We start from the raw sequence: 16244 nt of genomic DNA, 5'->3' as shown, positions 1-16244 counted from the left end.
TATATATATATATATATATATATATATTGTGCATGTGCTAGTAACTTAATTTTGGAATTGATTTTTGAAAAGTAGCTAGTGTTTGAGAATTCGTTGAAAACTTACTATTTTTGATATGGAATCATACCATGTTAGTATCATGAATTTCGAACTTGAGCATGTGAAAGATCAAATATTGAAAAGTTGCATATTTTATCTCCTCTAGTGGAAGCTAGAGATTTTTTCTTCATACGTTGTTGTAGACAATTTGATCCAACAACATGGATTATGATGGATGTTTCTTATGATCCATTCAATGAGATTCAAAGTGGTGTACGTTCTTATTCTTGGAAGTTTCTTTCTAGTTGTGTAATTCAAGATATGGGTAATCGCTAAAGTAAGGTATGAATCATTTCATCTCCCTAATATCACTATTTATATAAAAGGAAAAATATGTGCCTTAAATTCCCTCTACACACGAGGTCCAATTTACTAGTGTCTATTATATGTATTCTTATCTTGCACTTGTTCATGAGATTGTTTCCACAACTCAAACATGTAACATCTATATCACTATTTATATGAAACTTAGTTTTCAAAGAGTATGCTACGAGAGGTAAATATTTACTGGTACCTATCTCATGATGTATATTGTTCTTACAATATGATATAAGAATCAAACAATATTTATTCTCAGTAAATCCGGTTTTGGATCCTCATGTTATGTTGCTAATTCATACTCCAAATGATCAGCGTTGAAACGTGCATCATGGGTTGTTTTGACTCTCCCCATATCAGTATAGAAAATGATCTTTTGTCAGTTTTTAGACTTGGAAAATATCCAACAAACTCATAAGTTATATTTTATGATTGATTTAGATTCAGTAGTCATTTTTAACATGTTAGGAGTCGTCAGACCTATTATATTCTTCATATAACAATGTGGAACTCCACTTCAACAGTTCCAAAATGCCCCCCTCTCGACCTCAATCTTGTTTTTTTGCTAGCTTGAGTTCATAACTTTATTATTTATCAAAACGTAGAGTAATCAACCACTTTTTTTGGAATCTGCTCAAGCACCCCAATCCTACCGCCATAAAGCCATTCGTATAGTGCAGGAGCGCTCACACAACTCATACTATGGTGTTCATGTCCCAGATTTTTGAATCTGAACGTGTGAGGATTAATATTTATATCCTCATATGGTCCTAATTAGTCCTTGCCTTACAACATCCGCTGCTACAAAACACGAGTTTTCAACATACCTTCCTAATTATTTTCCAACGAGCTAATTATTTTGATTATGTTTTCTGGATTATTTTTACTCTTGCGGGTAACTTGGGTGGAACATGTTCAAGAATATGAAAAAAATCAAGTACATCATATCTTTAGAGACTTGTAGTGTGATCGTCAAACATACGGAGCTAAAAGATGGATCGTTACAGTTCAAAGGATCTCTGAGAGATATATTTGGCCTTGGGTGCAATATGCCCTACTAGGCATGATTTTAAAGGAGGTTTGATTTTATATTCCTTTTTTATTTATTTACTACCTTTTTTAGATTTTAATTTATAAGGTAAGATAACGATATATGCAAATCTTTCATCACTTCAAGGCGGTTTTCATTAAAAATATAAACCTTTTATAAAAATAAAACCATCTTTAGAGGTATGTTTCAATATATATATATATATATATATATATATATATATATATATATATATCTTAAGTTGTGAATTTATCTAATTTTTCAACAAAATATGTGAAATTATATTGGACCTTTATTACGGGCCTTAAGATATTATAGTCCTCTCTCAGATTCATCCCTATTTTCTCTTGGATACATTTGTTTCCTCTCGGATACATATCTATCCCTTCTCGAATTCATCCCTTCCCCGAAGTAATATGTCATTTGCAATGTATTGGACAACTTAGGAATATATTCGAGAGGAATGAAAAATTTGAGATTTTTATAATTGAGAAAACTTCTCGGATATGATGTAATTAGCCACAAAAGATATGAAATTTATGTACTTTATACTATTTTTTTTCTTTAGTAAACAACTTGAATATATTACTTTATAATCTATTTCAAATAGTCACATGACATAAATTTGTCGTTTATAACCTAAATTGAGAAAGTTTAATTCTAAAAAATTCTTTGCATCAAGAGAATAGAGAATTGTGTTAGATTATGTGTTAAAATATCTCATGCTCAAGGAATAGATAAAATATTGATATCTTTGAAAAAAATTCATCGGTCTTCATATATATTTGCAAGTGGTATCTATTTTTCACTATGTTATTATCTTCGTTCTATGATATTTGCACATAAGATTTGCAACTGATAAAATACTAATCATTGATCAATCAATTCGTAACGATTGTTTTAAAGTCTTTCAAATCTCCATTGCTTCAACATAAGTATAATGTATTTGTATTTGACTTTGTCGATGAATTTTGTGATACCTGTTATTATTGTTTTCCATAAACAGAAATACTTAAAAAATTGATTTCTAACTTCACAAAAACAAAAACAATCAAGAAAGCAACTTTATTTCTATATATAATAACAATTATCGTAATGTTATATTATTTAAGCATTTATAAAAGAAAATAATTTTGCCTCCACAAAAACAAAAAACAATCATGAATGAAACTTTATTTCTATAACCAATAACAATTATCGTAATATTAAATTCTAAATTACATTAATTAATTTTTCTTTTTGATACTACACTTAACATCATGTCGTAAAGAATACTCTAAAGCTGACCCCCCACAAAATATTCGATATACTTTTTTTCAGGTTGTGTTTTTTCTAATTTATTTATTTTTTAGTTTTTTCTTCCTCTATATTTCTAAACAAAGTCTTTTCTATTGACATTTTCTTTTGTTATTCTTCTTTATTTTTTAACTACTCCTTTTCTTTATTTTGAATTTCAATATTCATTAGGATTTGAATGTTAAACATTGACCTTGTAAAATTTCCTATGTTACATAGTTTATCATATTTGATATTAAGAAAATATAAAATTGATTTTTTTTAATTTTATGATCTTTCAAATGAATTACAATATCAAATTATTGATTTCTTGATAGTCAAACATTGTTCATTCAAAGTTATAAAATTTGATACTTTCTTCAAATCATTTAAAAATTACTGATACGTCATTTCAAAGATTATTTTAATAATCAAAATACGAATTTATTGGTCATAATATGTAACATAATATTAAAAATATGTTTACGCTATATTCCTTTAAAGTATTTCTAGGAACAAAATATTAACTATTCAAACACATTTTATTTAAGTTAGATCAAAATTTTCTTTCTAAAATATGTCAAAACACATTTATTATTGCTTGTAAGAAGTTAATCAAGTAATAGAAACTCTTCATTTAAATAAAATTACAATAATATCCTTATGGACCCATAACAAAAGTTAAGACTTGTATAGATTCTTCTAGATTTTCATTTTGACAATTAATTATACAATCATTATTTTACCCTTAAGTGATGCTAAAATTACTAAAATGTCATTGCTCGTCTTTCTCATGGCTTTTCTATATATATATATATATATATATATATATATATGGAGCAATAAAAATGGTAGTATTTCTTATTGTTTATGAAAAGTCATTTTCGTTCACAATCATGTCACATTTGAACATTATACTGACACTTTAACGACACTCCGACATTATTTTCACCTTTAACATGTAAATATGTTATCATACATTCTCACCCATTAATATTTTTTGTCAATCTTCAATAGATTTTTTTTTCTAGAAAATGTATTCACTCTCCAACCAAATACTGAAAATAAAAATAGAATTCCTAAAATAGATTTTTTTACATAAACCTAAAAAAACACGCCCTTACCTGTTTTTTCTTATTAGTATTGTGAATTGTCACTTTCCTTATATTTTATCTTTCGATTTTAGTATTACATGTTGTCTCCTTGGCTCCAATTATATCATACTAGTTGTTTTATACATACGAATGTTGATATACTTTATTTGAATGAGAATATATAAAATATAACACATATGTTACATATATATGTTGTTGTAATACTTGTATTCTATTTTTATTTTCAATGTTTAACTATCTTGGCTGAAATATACAATACAAATATCTCAAAGGATGGTGAAGAGCTTTTTGAAATTCTAAGCAAGACAGACAACTTAGATTTTCCAACTTTATCACGGTTCAACCGCGGAGATAGAATTTCAATAAGAAAAAATGAAAAAATTATCCAACCATTAGGCTTTATTGCCAATGCTGCTACTTCTTTGTGGCTTCCTCTTTCATTCCATGATATCTTCAATTTTTTGAAAGATGACAAGACAAGAAGTCAGATATGTACTCAAACCTCTTTATACTAATAACGATTGTTCAAATAATTTGTTTAGTTGTTACAACGAAATATTATTATTGAGAATATAATTTGCATATATTGATATCGGTTTCAAATAAAACTTTGATGTTATATTTAATTGGCCAAAGGTATTTCAAAAGCAGCCTATATTCAATTGTACATTCTATCCTCTCTAGATCTCACATTATGGAATTACACATGATATGTTATTGCTATAATATATTATATGTGAAATATTGTCATAGGAAATGATTGTCATAATAATGTAATAATACAAAAAAAGATATTACACTTTTAATCCCTATATGACTTGTTAATCAAAGGACCCCTATAAATACTCACATATAAATTGACTTTTTTCAATCCTTGTGTAGATTTTTATGTGAAACTCTCAAATATTTCAATAAATATCATAATTTTAAATTAAAAATAGAATGAGTTCAATGTTAATTTTTTTTTTAAACCATTAAGTTGAAGTCTTGAATTTGATTGATATGCTAATATTGTGTTTCCATGTTATATTATCTACATGTGTCCTAGCCTTGACGTTAATTGTACACATTATTTTAAACAATGCTCAGCGTACAAACTTAAGTTTAGAAATTAAATTATGATACTGTTTATTGTTTGATTTTTTTTTCCAGTGGAATATTTTGACTACTGGGAATGATGTGATTGAGTTAGCTCAAAGTACTAGCAGGAGCTCTTCCAGGAAATAGAATTACAATCATTCACGTATTTTTCATATTTATTATATTTATAGTTTTCTATTTTATGCCTAAAAATAGTCTTCACGACCTAGTAATTTACGGATATAGTCTTTACGACCTAGTAATTTACTGAGTTTCACTTTTTGCCTAAGTGTGAAACAGGTTGCCTAACGTGTTTCAACAAAGCAGTAAGGACAATACGTACTAAAAACACAATACTTTTTACGTGCAAACACCCGGTTCAAAAGGTGTAAAAACCACGACCTGTACCCTTACAAGATTTAACTCCAACTTCACTAAGATCTCATTTGTTTTTATTAAGATTAAGATGTCTGAATCTGAATACACATCTGAATATTAAGATATGCATTAAGATCTAGACGCGTAAATCTGAATAAACACCTAATGTTATGATGTTGTCTCTGAATCTGAATACCCTATTATTAGGACTGTTTATTTTCAATATCTGAATGTACATATGAAATTAAACGTTATATCAATAAAATATTAAAAAAACCTCATTTTAGTAATATAATTTTTTTTTAGAAAATAATATTTTGCACATTTTTATCGTAATAAGGTAATATGATTTATCTATTAAAAATTTAACATTAAGTTACATCATTAATATGACTATTCATTACACTTAAAAACTTTGAGAATCTAATATAATGCCATGTAAAATAGTTTTATAGAGTAGTAATATAATGTTTATGGAAACGTTTTATTTTATAATGGACAGTTGTTATCAAATAATTAATACATTTTTATTTTCTCAAACTGTGCTAAATATTATATCATGAATGCTTATCAATTCAAATATATTGATTAATTTATGAAAGCAAAAGACGTATATTAAGTTAGTAAGAATAAAGAAAATTATAACAGTAAGCATATATATTTAATATTTATTAAATAAGAAAAAATCTTTTATGAGTTGTTATGATGTAGTTAAATTAAGATAGGAGTCTAATTTTTGAGTCTGAATGGTGTTAAGAGTGTGTTACGATCTGATTCATTCAGATGTATTCAGACACATTAAGAGGCTTGTAAGAAAATTAAAAAAAATAAACTTAATGAAGTGAATCTGAATAATTAAGATTCAGTCCTAAAAAACAAACAAATGAGGTCTAAATCAACTACGAGCCTCCATAAAAGATAGATTACAAACTTTGCAACCTATCTTAACTTCAAGTTATGGATTTGCACTACAACTCTTGTAATCCTATGAACTAACTCTAATTCCTAATCTTCAACACAAACCTCCCAAGGTATGTGTTTCCAACTATTCAAGTTATTATGTCACTCCCTGAGCCTACTGGGACTGGCACCGGAGACCATTGCTGGTTTCCAAGCGAACCCTTGACCTGACTTACTCAACTCAACAGAAGACTAAACTCAACTTAGTAAGCTATTGTGGAATTTGTGTGTGAAGAAATATAGATTATGGGTGAAATGGGTGCATCAATATTATGGGAAGCAAGGGACCTTATGGGGGATAGAAGCACCGCAAGTTTCTTGGATGGTGAGGAAAATACTCCAAATGCATCATTAGCTTGAAAGCATTGGATGGAATGAGATATCAATAAAACAGATGGACAGGTTCTCTATCAAAAAATTATACACAACTATGAGGGGAGAGTATCAGAAGGTTGAGTGAAGAAGACTACTCTGCATAATGTTGCATGCCCAAATTGGATTTTTATATTATATTTAGCAGTCCAAAAAAGGTTACTCACAAGAGACAGATTGGCTACATGGGGGTGTATAGAAGGGGTGCAGTGTGTGTTGTGTGAAGCTGAAGATGAAAGTCATAATCACTTATTCTTCCAATGTATATTCACAGCTCAGGTGTGGCAAAAAATTCTACTCTGGTTAAATATACAAAGAGAGGTTTGTGGATGGGATGAGGAAGTGTTGTGGGCAAATACTAACTGCAAAGGTAAACAAGCAAGAGCTAAGGTTTATAGGATGGCAGTGGCTGCAAGTGTTTATGTTATATGGCAGGAGAGGAATCAACAGATTTTCAAGCAAAAAATTAGAACTCCTGAAATGTTGATAAGGAAGATAGTCCAAGAAATGCATATACGAGGAAGACAATGGCCAAGACTTGATCAAGTGTTACAATCCCTGAATGCATATCCTGTTTAGTGTCAAGGTAGTCTGTTTGAAGATGTTAAGCATTGTGAAAACTTGTTAGTTAAGTATGAAGTATAGTTAGTTGATGCAAGGCTGGGGTTGTCCAGCTTGCACTTCGGGTTTTTTTTTCTCTGTTATGTAATTCTCACTTTGGTAATAAAATCGTTTGTTTACAAAAAAAAAAAACATATTCAAAACAAATACTTCATATAATATCTGGCCAAAATGACAATTAAGACTCAGCAAGTAAACAAATTCAAAATTGAAATACTAACTGTCTACGAAACCTCTAAACTGACTGAAGATGGATGTTGGGATAGACCCCACACATCCTAAAACTAAAATACTAAAGCAATGAAATGGATGTCCTCCGGAATGCAAGAGGCTCACCACTGACTCTGGAGTTCAATCTGGATCAACGAAGCGCTGCGTGCTGATCCTGTTTACCCACGTCTGCATCATAAAACGATGCAGGTCAACTGGCATCAGTACATTGAATGTACGAGTATGCAAGTGTTAATACTAAGAACAACTATTAAGGCTGGCAATTGGATAGGACCGGATCAACAAGATTTTCTTACTGTAACCAGGTCTTACCGGAATCAGTTTTACCAGATAAAACCCAAAGTTTCCGCCTGGTCCCTTAGTAAATAGATAGGAACCGGGTTGGACCGGACCGGAACCGGGTCTTACCGGTTCAACCGATACCGATAATTTTTTTTAAAATTTTAATTATTATATAATATTATATTATTAATTAATAATATTAAAGTAAATTTTAAAGTTAAAAGTTTATATTGGATTTAAAGTTTTAAATTGAATTTAATGTTTAAACTTTAAAGTTTAAATTGTGCTTAAAGTTTAAACTTAAAACCTTAAAATTCACTTTTATATTAATGTTTAAACAATAAAAAGATATTAAAATTATTAACAATTAAATTGTTAAAATGACATGAATTAAATCATCACTATTCTCACTAAATATTTCATCTATTTGGTCTTCTATTTGGCTACTTAATATTGGTAGTCTGGTGTTTATTCTTTCGGTATTGACCCAATATCGAAACAACACAGAGATTTCCAAACTATCCTTTGCTAATGAATATCGATGATCTCCAATCATAAATATCGTCGCACTAAAGGCTTTCTCCGAAGCGACCGATGATGCTTGAATAGCTAGCACATCTCGAACAATCCTAACAACGGTCGGAAATAGATGTGAAGGGAATGAAAAAGGCAAACAACAAACAACAACCATTTTAGCTAATTCTCTACGATTTTTTCCTTTACTATACATGCGCTGTGTGCTTCTACTAGCCGGGTTAAACATATTTAATACACCTTGAACCATATTAGAACCTCCAACTTCCATAGATTTTTCGGGTATGGGTGTTCCATTTCTATTAGCTATTTCTATATCATCTAGGCAAACAAATTCTTTGTTACACTTTCATAAATGTGTTCTTAATCATCCGTTCTCCCTTGTGTACCACTAGTTACATCTTTCATGATCAATTTACATTTAGTGCAAGTAACAGTAGTTTTTGCCTCATTTTGTAATAAAAATCTCCATACTAAAGATCTTTTAACACGTACAGCGACAACATTTGAAAAAGTAGGTTAAGGGGAGACTTCATCTTGTTCCGATAATTCGGTAACCGTACTAGTAGGGGTTCGGGTCTCTTCATCTTCCTCATTTATTTTTACTTCTTCATCTAATTCTTCTCAAAATTAGTAAAACATCTATTTAAAGTCTCACGATCCACTTCATTTTCGGAATTAAATTCAATAGGTGTTGGTGACATAAAACAAATTTCATTAACATGAGTATAATCATTAGTATTAACTATAAATCTAGGTGACAAATTTTTAGAACTAGAACTACTAACTCCTCCCCTATTATTTTTTCTTTCAAACATTGGTCTTTTACCACTTTTTCTTTCCGAATTCATGTTCAAGTTTGAAATAATTAAATATTATGACAAAAATCAAGATAATATAATTAAAAAATAAACTAACTTAATTAATAAACAAATAAAAAATTAAAGTTGGAACAAATGTACCAAACGTCTACATAAAAGTTGACGTATAATCAAAGCTGAAATTGAGAGATGCCTATTGAAGCTTCGGATTTACTTCAAATAAATCTATGAAATCCAAACTCCAAGTCAATATCACAAAATAATAATTATGAATTTATGAGAGATTTAAATTGAGTGATTGTATAAGATGTTAATGAAATAGTTTGTGAATTTGTGATTTTAATTGAAAAAAAATTATATTTATAGTGTAAAGGGGTTAGAGAGGGGCGAGTTTTTTTAGCCGTTTTGGGCCCCAACCAAACGGCTACAAGGGCCCAACGTTCACATTAAAAAAACAAAATAAATTAAAACCTGTTGAACCGGTTCTTACCGGACCGGAACTGGTTCAACCGAATAAAAACGTAGGTTCCGATTCGGTACCTAGTCCAGTACCCTAGAAGACAAATTTAATCGTCACCAGATGAACCACTATGGGAACCAGACAGGAACCAATCTGGACCGAACAAAAACCGATCCCTTGGACAACCTTAACAACTATAAAGCTTGAAATGAAGTAAGTATGAACTCACCTTGACTCTGCTCAACTCATAAGATAACAACTCAATATAAAACAATAATGACATATGTAGTGTGTGTGTGTGTATATATATATATAACTCTTAGTTTATTAAAGGTATAAAATAATAAACTCAACTTTACTTATAATTAATGTAATATAGTTTCTATGAAAGTTTCTCTAACTGACAATCACCACTATGAGCATAAGTGGTGATATGACGTCTTTCCCACGCTGCTAGAACTATCATATACTTTGCCTTCGCATAGGACATCCTCTACCTAGTAGATCCACTGACTAACCTTACCTGATCATGTAAAAAGTAAGACATGTTACCCATGATGACTACATGGTTTACATTGGGAATTGAGTTATCTGAACTCTCATTCCTACATCGGTGCTCAATACTACTCCCAAAACATATTTTAGCTCATAGTTTTTGATAAAACTTCATTCCTTTGGGTTGAGATAATTTACTGAAACCGTTAGCATTAAAAACTCCTTTTGGAATCAATGTTCCCATGTTCCCCTTTTTGTTCAAAACTCTTTTGAAACTCTTAGTTTCCTTTTAACTTAATGTGAAACATTTAAAAACTTTTAGGAAGTAGTTAAACCCCCTTATAACTTTAGAGAAATGAACTCAACTCTTGTTCTTTACTTAACTTGAAAATTCAACTCTTCGGGAATACTTAGTTCCCTTATACCTTTCGAGAAATGAATTCAATCTTACTCTTTTACTTAACTTGAACTTGAGCTTTAAAATGAAGTTAAAACGTTTAAGTAAGACTCTAAGAACTTTGAAAACTTTATTTTTACTTACTTCATAACTTTAGATTTGACTTCTTACTTCCTTGACTTTGATCTTAACTTCCCTTCAATTTGGATTATGGATTTAAGGATCATGATTTTAGTTCTTGGATGATTTATAGGTGTTTAGAATTCATTTGAAGTGATTTGAGTCACTGGAAGGTGTTAATGTATCTTGGAAGGATTTTAACATGCGTAACTACAAAAACTAGATGTAAAACGCTGGATTGGGCGTACTGCTGGCGCATACGCCAACCTCAGTTGACTGAGGCCTGGTTGTGTCACACCGCTGACGTGCCGTGTCAGGCCTTGGTTGACAGAGACATGTTTTTGTTGTATTGCAGGAGCACCGCGCCTGCCCCTACCCATATGTATTTGACGAATTTTTCAACTCATTTTTCCATGTCCAAACTATCCAAAACTTCCTAGTTCATTCACTAAACACTGAGAACCCTTAGTACTATCAATATCTACTGAATTCCACTCAAAATGACTCAAATAAACAAGAATCATTCCAACAATGGCAGCCAACAATCCAATAAATAAGAAATACAAACTTTCTTTCAAGATCTTAACTTCTTACATAAAATAGCCCACAAATTTGCTAAATTGAATAAATTGGTGTGTGGGTGAATTAAACCATCAGAAAAGATCTCACATACCTTGATAGGGATCACCCCCGACAAATTCCACGAACGTTTTTGGTGTTCTTGGATGATTCTTGATCTTCTCTTCTTCACTCTTTTTCTCCCAATCCCTAAGTGTTTAAAAACTTGTAAAAACTGATTTGGGACTTAGTATTTTACCCCTAAATAACCTTAAAATGAATTAGGAAATAATAGGGTGAAAAGATAATTTTTCCCTTACTAAAATCTGGATTGGATTTTCCTCAGTCCAACAACCCAATTTCCCAAAGGCCTTTTTCTCTCATACGACATTGGATTTGTGCAAATTTGGCAGAGTTGGAAAGATCTTCCCAAGATATTTCCATCCATATAAATAACTCACCCAAAATCCTCATGAGCTGGAAGTTATGACCGTTTGAAAATGACTAAATCAGTCTTCAAATCTGGAATTTTTCTAGATTTCCTTACTTATTAACAAAAATGATTATTCTTGGTTTCTTAGCTTATTCTTAGTTAATTCTACTTACAAGATGTTATAATATGTCCCCCTTGGGAACATTCGTCCTCGAATAAGAATTCTTTCACTAAGCTAAGAGTAGTAACATCATTTCAGCACCCAAAAACAAAAGAAAACATGTTCATACATAGCCTTATAAAGTGTTAAGAAGAGAATTTAGTACCTTGATTTGCATTCTCTCCGGATTCAAAGAGATGTGGCTATCTCTTATTCATATCCTCCTCAGCTTCCCAAGTTGCTTCTTCAACGAATTGGTTCCTCCAAAAGGACCTTGACTAAGCTACTTCCTTTGTCTTCAACTTGCGAACTTGACAATACAAAATTTGAACCGAAACTTCTTCATAGGATAGGTTATCCTTAATCCCAATATCCTCTATTGACACTATAAAATAAGAATCACCCAAGCACTTCTTCAACATAGAAATATGGAATATCAGATGAACCACTACTAATTCTTAGGGTAGCTCCAACTCATAAGCCACATTGCCCACTCTTTTGGATATTCTATAAGGCCCAATATACCGGGGACTAAGTTTCCCCTTCTTACCAAACCTCATAGCCCCTTTCATATGTGATACCTTAAGATACATCCAATCATCTACCTCAAACTCTAATGGCCTTCTCCTAATGTTTGTGTAAAACTTTTGGCCACTTTGTGCTGTCTTCAATCTTTCTTGAATCACTTTCACCTTATCCATAGCTTGGTGGACTAATTATGGTCCTATCAACCCTGCTTCGCCAACTTTGAACCACCCAATAAGAGATATGCACCTTCTCCAATGAAGAGCTTCATATGGAGCCATTTGGATGCTCGAATGATAACTATTGTTGTGAGTAAAATAAATGGTATATGATCATCCCAATTTCCCTTGAAGTCGATCACATAAGCTCTCAACATATATTCTAAGGTTGGATAAGATAATCTGCTTGTCCATATGTCTGAGGATGAAAAGTAGCTCTAAAATTCATCTTTGAACCAAAACCTTTCTTGAAAGGTTTCCAGAATTATGCAGAAAATTGTACACCTCTATATGAGATAATGAAGACAGAAACTCCATGAAGTATTAAAACTTCTTGAAGGTACAACTTAGCATAATCTTCAGCCGAATAAGTAGTCTTTACCGGTAAGAAATGGGCCGACTATGTCATTTTGTTGAAAATCATCCAAATTGAATCATGTTGCCTTCGAGACCTTGGCAAGCCTGTGATGAAGTCCATATTAACCATCTCTTACTTCCATTCCAAAAGTTCTATATTCTGAGCTAAACCTTCAGGTCTTTGGTGTTCCACTTTCACTTGCTGAAAATTTGAACACTTGGTAACAAACTCAGCAATATCCTTCTTCATACCTTCCCAACAATAAACCTCTATCAAATTGCGGTACATCTTGGTGGAACTCAGATGAATGGAATATCGGGATCTATGAGCCTCCTCCAAGATTCTCTCTTGGAGCCCATCCACCTTAGGTACACATAAACCACCATGATACTTCAGCACACCATCTCCTCCTTGTTCGAAATACAATACTCTTTGGCTATGGACACTTGCCTTCAAATCAAGCAAAATATGGTCTTGTTTTTGCTTCTCTTTAACCTCTGACACAAATGATGCTTCAGCCCCATTGGTCACAACTATATCTCCTTCTGTGGAGTCCATAAGTCTGACTCCCAGTCGTGCAAGTATGTGCACATCTTTTGCAAACTCCCTCTTTTCTTATTCGACATGGGAAGTACTTCCCATGGACAACCTGCTTAAGGCATCAACAACCAAATTATCCTTACCTCGGTGGTAAAGAATACTCATGTCATAATCCTTGAGTAATTCCAACCACCATCTCTGTCTAAGGTTGAGCTCTTTATGATTGAACACATATTGGAGGCTCTTGTGATAAGTGAAAATATCCACATGAACACCATACAAATGGTGACGACATATCTTCAAAGCAAACACTACTCCATCCAATTCTAAGTGATGAGTTGGATAATTCTTCTCCAGAACTTTCAACTGTCTAGAAGCATAAGCTATAACATTGCCATTCTCCATTAACACACATCCCAAGCAAACTCTTGATGCATCACAATACACCACGAAGCATTGAGTACCCTTTGGTAAAGTCAAAACCGGAGCGGTATTCAATCTCTTTTTCAACTCCTGAAAGCTTTTCTCACAAGCTTCAGACCACTGAAACATGAATATCTTCTGAGTTAACTTGGTCAAAGGAGAAGATATAGATGAGAATCCTTCAACAAATATCCTATAATAGGAATCCAAGCCGAAGAAAATCCTTATATCTGTTGGAGACGTGTGTCTAGGCCAACTCTGAATTGCCTCAATCTTCTGAGTGTTAACTCTGGTATCTTCACTAGAAACAATGTGTCCTAAGAATTCCACAAACTTAAGCCAAAACTCTCACTTGAAGAACTTGAGATATAACTCCTTATCTCTCAACGTCTGAAGAACAATCCTTAGGTGACAAGCATGATTTTCTTCATTCCTTGACTAAATAAGTATGTCATCAATGAAGACGATGACAAACAGATCTAAATAAGGTTTGAAGACTTTGTTCATAAGATCCATGAATGCTGCATGTGCATTTGTCAAACCAAAGTACATAACAAAAAATTTATAATGCCCATATCTTGCTCTAAAAGCTGTCTTGGGAATATCACATTCCCTTACTTTCAACTAATGATAGCCTAATCTGAGGTCAATCTTGGAAAAAAAGAAGCACCCTGGAGTTGATAGAAAAGATCATCTATCCTAGGAATATGATATTAATTCTTAATGGTCACCTTATTCAACTGATGGTCGTCTTACACATCCTAAGGGACCCATCCTTCTTCCTAACAAAGCAGACCGGAGCGACCTAAGGTGAGACACTTGGTAAAATGAAACCTTTATCGAATAGATCTTTCAACTGCTCTATTAACTCTTTTAACAGTTCTGATGCTATTCTATATAGAGATGTAGATATAGGACGAGTATCTGGGATAATGCTATGCCGAAGTCTATCTCTCTTTCGGGGGGGGGGGNTGTTCAAAGGAGAAGATATAGATGAGAATCCTTCAACAAATATCCTATAATAGTAAGCCAAGCCCAAGAAAATCCTTATATCTGTTGGAGACGTGTGTCTAGGCCAACTCTAAATTGCCTCAATCTTCTGAGTGTTAACTCTGGTATCTTCACTAGAAACAATGTATCCTAAGAATGCCACAAACTTAAGCCAAAACTCTCACTTGAAGAAGTTGACATATAACTCCTTATCTCTCAACATCTGAAGAACAATTCTTAGGTGACTAGCATGATCTTCTTCATTCCTTGACTAAATAAGTATGTCATCAATGAAGACGATGACAAACAGATCTAAATAAGGTTTGAAGACTTTGTTCATAAGATCCATGAACGCCGCATGTGTATTTGTCAAACCAAAGTACGTAATCAAAAATTTATAATGCCCATGTCTTGCTCTAAAAGCTGTCTTGGGAATATCACATTCCCTTACTTTCAACTGATTATAGCCTGATCTGAGGTCAATCTTTGAAAAAAAAGAAGCACCCTGGAGTTGATAGAAAAGATCATTTATCCTAGGAATATGATATTTATTCTTAATGGTCACCTTATTCAACTGATGGTAGTCTTACACAACCTGAGGGACCCATCCTTCTTCCTAACAAAGAAGACCGGAGCGCCCTAAGGTGAGACACTTGGTCGAATGAAGCCTGTATATAATAGATCTTTTAACTACTCTTTTAACTTTTTTAACAGTTCTGATGCTATTCTGTATAGAGAAGTAGAGATAGGACGAGTATCTGGGATAACGCTATGCCGAAGTCTATCTCTCTTTCGGGAGGGGCTCCGGGTAGATCATCAGGAAAGACTTCTGGAAACTCATTGACTAAAGGAACTGACTGAAGGAAAGGTACCTCAACACTTGAGTGATTAACTCGGAGTAGGTTATAGATACAACCCTTTGAGACTAACTTCATTGCCTAAAGGTACGAAATGAAACTACCCTTAGGAACTGCTGAACTACTAGCCTACTCTATGACTGGCTTATTTGGAATTTGAAACTTGACAACTTGAGTTTTGCAATGTATTGATGCATAACAGGCATCGAGTCAGTCTATACCTAGAATGATATCAAAATCTACCATTTCTTACTCTACGAGATCAGCCATGGTGTTCTTGTGATTGATGGAAATCATACAAGCACGATAGACTCTCTTCACTAGAGTAGACTCCCTAACAGGTGAGAAACACAGAAGGGTTCACAAATTTTTTCAGGAAGAATTTCAAACTAATTTGCAACATAAGGACTTACAAAGGATAAACTTGCTTCTGGGTCTAATAAGGTATAAACATCAAAAGTAAAGACTTTGATCATACCCGTGACAACATGTTGCGAGTTCTCTTGCTCTTGGCAGCTAGTGCTTGCATAGAGGCGGTTTACCCCTCCACCGGTACCAGAATTGTCTCCTCTA

The 16244-nt window shown here is 32.6% G+C and overlaps 1 pseudogene; it reads left to right on the top strand.

The window, feature by feature from the left end:
* LOC107030231 overlaps positions 1-7227 on the top strand; it is a 15577-nt pseudogene extending 8350 nt beyond the window's left edge.
* The last annotated feature ends 9017 nt before the right edge of the window (positions 7228-16244 follow it).

Source organism: Solanum pennellii, chromosome 9 (assembly GCF_001406875.1).
Source record: "Solanum pennellii chromosome 9, SPENNV200".
Lineage (NCBI taxonomy): Eukaryota > Viridiplantae > Streptophyta > Magnoliopsida > Solanales > Solanaceae > Solanum > Solanum pennellii.
The sequence above is the reverse complement of the archived record's forward strand: the minus strand, read 5'-3'. Positions and strand labels throughout refer to the sequence as shown.